Source organism: Penaeus japonicus, unplaced genomic scaffold (assembly GCF_977035675.1).
Source record: "Penaeus japonicus unplaced genomic scaffold, GWHDUDI00000001_assembly GWHDUDI00000038, whole genome shotgun sequence".
NCBI lineage: Eukaryota > Metazoa > Arthropoda > Malacostraca > Decapoda > Penaeidae > Penaeus > Penaeus japonicus.
Genome location: NW_028234440.1, coordinates 20,146,861 through 20,151,860, shown reverse-complemented (window position 1 = coordinate 20,151,860; position 5,000 = coordinate 20,146,861). Strand labels below are relative to the sequence as shown.

Here is a 5,000-nt window from a genome sequence, read left to right as displayed (position 1 = left end):
GCTCTTCCTTTCATTGTTATTGTTGTCTATGTGTGTTGTTGTTGTTGTTGTTGTTGTTGTTGCTGATGTTTTCTTTCCCAGTTGTGTCGTCTTCCTTTTTTTCCTAGTCTTTTATTTATCTTCCTTCCACTTGGATTTGGTTTTGGCACATTTTGTTTTTGTTGTTTTCTCTCTCTCTCTCTCTCTCTCTCTCTCTCTCTCTCTCTCTCTCTCTCTCTCTCTCTCTCTCTCTACTTCATTTTCATTTCTCATTCTCATTTATTAATTCTATTCTATTCCTTTCATTTCATTTTATTCACATTCATTCCATTCTCATTTCACTTCACATCTTCACCCTTCACCACTTCTTTCCTCCCTCCCCCTCCCTCCCGCCCTTCTCTTTCCTTCTCTCTCTCTCTCTCTCTCTCTTTCTCTACTCTCTCTCTCTCCCCCCCCCTTTCCTCTCCTCTCTTCTTTTTTTCTTCTTCTTCTTTTTCTTCTTATTCTTCTTCCTCGTCCTTTTCTTCTCCTTCTCTCCGTCCCTTCCTTCCCTTTCACCTTGTTCCCCTTTCCCTTTCCCCCTTCCCCCTTCACCCTTTCCCCTTTCCCTTCCCCTTTCTTCCTTCCCCCTTTCCCCTACCCCCTCTCTTCTCCTTCCCTTCTTTCTCATTCCCTTCGCCTTTCTTCTCCTTCTCCTTCCTTCTCCTTCTCCTTCTCCTTCTCCTTCTCCTTCTCGTCTCCCTACTACCTCACTCGCTTCACATCATTCTCCTATTCATTTCTCGCCTTGCGCGCTCGCCTCGCTCCTCTTCTTGTTGTTTTCTCCACACTTCTCTTCTTCTCTTTATCTTTTCTTTTCATCTCCCTATTATCTCCTCTCCTCTCATCTCTGTTCTCCTCTTCTCTCGTCCCTACATATTCCTTCAAAATTCCCCTTTATTCCCCCCTCTCCTACTTCCTTTCTCTTCTCACTGCCTTCTTCTTTTCCTACCTCTTCCTCTTCCTTTCTCCTTTCCATCTTCGTCTTATTTCAATCTTTTTCATCCTTTTTCCCCCTTCCTCCTTCCCTGCCATTCTCTGTCTCCCAATCTCGTTCCTGCTTCTTATCTTCGCTCCATCTCGACCACACACACTTCCCTATCACACGTCTACCCACTCTCACCCTTATCCCTCCCCTCATCCTACCCCCCCTCTCCCCCCTCCCTCTCCCCCCTCCTTACTCTAACCCTCTACCTGTACTGCACCCCCCATACTCCACCTCCACTCCTCATCCTTCATCACCCTCTACCCCTCACCTCTCCCAACCCTCCCCCTCCTCTCTAACCCCTAACCCCCTCCTCTCCAACCCCTCACCTCCACCCCATTCCACCTACCCCCCCACCCCATTCCACCTACCCCCCACCCCATTCCACCTACCCCCCCCCCATTCCACCTCCCCACCCCGACCCTTTGCGCCGGAGCTGGTCAGCATCTGCCTGTCTCGCCCTCCCACTGCCGCCGCCCCATGTTGCCTGCTCAGCACTCTCTTTCACGCTCCCCCGATGTGCTCTGGCAGAGCGCGACAAGAGAAGGAAAGGGGGGGGAGGGGAGGGGAGCAAGTGACTAGGGGGTGGGGTGGAGAGGAAGAGAGAGGAGCGGAAGGGGGGGGAGGGGAGCAAGTGACTAGGGGGTGGGGTGGAGAGGAAGAGAGATGAACGGAAGGGGAAGAAGTACCTGGAGAGTAGGGGAGAGGAGGGGAAGGTGGGATATGGTGGGGGGGGGGGGAATAGAGGAGGAGGAACTAGCTATAGGGGGTGAGGGAAGGTAAGATTGTGAGGGTAAGATGAGGGGGAGAGAACAAGGAACGGGAGAGAAGAGGAAAAAGAAGGAGAGAAGAAGAGGGGGGATGAGTTCGGAGAAGGGGAAGGTCATATAATTAGGCCGTGAAGGGAGAGAGAGAGAGATAGAGAGATAGAGAGAGAATGCGAAAGACTGAGTGAGAGAGAGAAAGATAGTAACCTCAGCAGATGAGAAAAAAGAGTAACTGGAGCAAGAAAGTGAGATAAGATATTGGAAAGGAATTAAGACATGACTTATCACTACGGTCCCCCCCCCCCACCCCAATCACAGGATAGGATACTTTGACCTCTATAAACCAGCTGCCACTAGGTCAGGTCACATCTTCACCAATAACCAACTCCTGAATATAAACAATTAACGCAATAAAAAAATTCATGACGAACACATGCTACTTGACCGCTCGTTCGCTTTTATGAATTTAAGTGACAGGTAAGAGTGGGTTTTATGAATTTAAGTGGCCGAGGAGGGAGTGGGTTTTATGAATTTAAGTGACAGGTAAGAGTGGGTTTTATGAATTTAAGTGACAGGTAAGAGTGGGTTTTATGAATTTAAGTGACAGGTGAGAGTGGGTTTTATGAATTTAAGTGACAGGTAAGAGTAGGTTTTATGACTTTAAGTGACAGGTAAGAGTGGGTTTTATGAATTTAAGTGACAGGTAAGAGTGGGTTTTATGAATTTAAGTGACAGGTAAGAGTGGGTTTTATGAATTTAAGTGACAGGTAAGAGTGGGTTTTATGACTTTAAGTGACGGGTAGGTGGGTCTTATGAATTTAAGGAAGGTAAAGAGTGGGTTTTATTTATTTTAAAGGCGAAGGTAAGAGTGGGTTTTATGAATTTAATTGAGGTAAGAAGACGTGCGCGTGGGTTTTATGAATATTAATTTCAGGTGACAGGTAAGAGTGGGTTTTTGTTTTATGTGAAATTTAAGTGGACAGGGTTAAGAGTGGGTTTTATGAATTTTAAGTGACCAGGTGTAGAGTGGGTTTTTTATGTATTTAAGTGACAGGTAAGAGTGGGGGGTTTAAGAATTTAAGTGAACGGTAAGATGTGGGTTGTTTTATGAATTTTAAGTGACAGGTAAGAGTGGGTTTTATGAATTTAAGTGCACAGGTAAGAGTGGGTTTTTATGAATTTCAAGTGACAGTGTAAGAGTGGGTTTTACTGAATTTAACGTGACAGGTAAAAACGAGAGGGTTTTATGAATTTAAGTGAACGGTAAGGTGGGTTTTATGAATTTATTGACAGGTTGTAAGAGTGGGTTTTATGTATGTAAGTGAAGGTAATAGTGGGTTTTAAGAATTTAAGTGACATGGTTAAGAGTGGGGTTTCGTTTTAGAATTTAAGCTGAGTGCCAGGTAAGAGTGGGTTTTATGAATTTAAGTGACAGGTAAGATTGGGTTTTATGAATTTAAGTGACTGGTAAGAGTGGGATTTATGAATTTAGGTGACAGGTGAAGAGTGGGTTTTATGAATATTTAAGTGACAGGTAAGAGTGGGATTTATGAAATTAAGATGACAGGTAAAGAGTGGGATTTATATGAATTTAAGTGACAGGTAAGGAGTGGGTTTTATGAATTTTAAGTGACAGGTGTTAAGAGTGGGTTTTATGAAGTTAGTGACAGGGTAAGAGTGGGTTTATGAATTTAAGTGACAGGTACGATGGGTGGGTTTTTTGAATCTAGTGAAGGTCAGAGTGGGTATTATGAATTTCAAGTGACAGGTTAAGAAGGTGGGTTTTTATGTAATTTAAGTGACAGGTAAGAGTGGGTTTTCGGTTTTATGAATTTAAGTGACAGGTAAGAGTGGGTTTTATGAATTTAAGTGACAGGTGAGAGTGGGTTTTATGAATTTAAGTGACAGGTAAGAGTGGGTTTTATGAATTTAAGTGACAGGTAAGAGTGGGTTTTATGAATTTAAGTGACAGGTAAGAGTGGGTTTTATGAATTTAAGTGACAGGTAAGAGTGGGTTTTATGAATTTAAGTGACAGGTAAGAGTGGGTTTTATGAATTTAAGTGACAGGTAAGAGTGGGTTTTATGAGTCTAAGTGACAGGTAAGAGTGGGCTTTATGAATCTAAGTGACAGGTAAGAGTGGGTTTTATGAATTTAAGTGGCCGAGGAGGGAGTGGGTTTTATGAATCTAAGTGGCCGAGGAGGGAGTGGGTTTTATGAATCTAAGTGACAGAGGAGAGAGTGGCTTTTATGAGTCTAAGTGGCAGAAGAAAGAATGGCTTCTATGAATCTAAGTGGCCGAGGAGGGAGTGGCTTTTATGAGTCTAAGTGGCAGAGGAAAGAATGGCTTCTATGAATCTAAGTGGCATAGGAGAGAGTGGCTTCTATGAATCAAAGTGGCAGAGGAGAGAGTGGCTTCTATGACAAGGAGAGTGTATTTTCTTTTATGAATTTAAGAGGCATAGACAGGTGCAAGTGGCTTTTATAGCAGAATCTAAGAGGCATAGACAGGAGAGAGTGCTTTTTGTCCCAGAATCAAAGAGGAATAGGCATGGTTTGGCTTTCATAACAGAATCTACAAGACATAACAAGTGGCTCCTCTCAGACGGCAGCCGAAGCTAAGAGGCCGCGTACTAGTTGCTTATAATTGAGACCATTAAAACTTGGTGGTTCGACCTCGCACAAGTTATGATTGAAACATTTACTCGCCTCTAACCCCCCCCCTTTGCCCCGCAGCGTGTCAGTGGCGAGAAGAGGCCTTGGTTATATGAGTTGCTAGGTTGAGAAAGAGAGAGAGAGAGAGAGAGAGAGAGGGAGGGAGGGAGGGAGGGGGAGGGAGGGAGCGGGGGGTGGGGGGAGGGGTGAGGGCGAGAGGGGAGAGGGGAGCTAGAGGAGATGAGAGAGAGGAGAGGGAGGAGAGAGATGAGAGAAGAGGAGAGAGAGAAGCGTGCAGAGAGAGGGGAGAGAGAGAGTGAGAGGTTGAGAGGAGAGAGGGAGAGGTAGAGAGAGAGAGAGAAAGATGTGTAGAGAACGAAAGAGATTAGAAAATAAGATGAAGAAAGAAAGATTAGATTTAGAAAGAAAGAGGAGAAAGGAGAGAGCAAAGAAAGAGAAAGAGAAAGAGGAAAGGACAGAGGAAGGAAAAGTGGGAGAAAGAGAAAATGAGATTTGAGGAATAGAGGAGGAAAAGAGAAAGAGAAAGAGAAAGAGAAAGAGAAAGAGAAAGAGAAA

The 5,000-nt window shown here is 44.5% G+C and overlaps 1 protein-coding gene across 1 annotated transcript in view; it reads right to left on the bottom strand.

The window, feature by feature from the left end:
- Positions 1–5,000, bottom strand: part of Plc21C (Phospholipase C at 21C) — a gene marked incomplete in the record, with an annotated part of 279,416 nt that overhangs the window by 58,346 nt on the left and 216,070 nt on the right.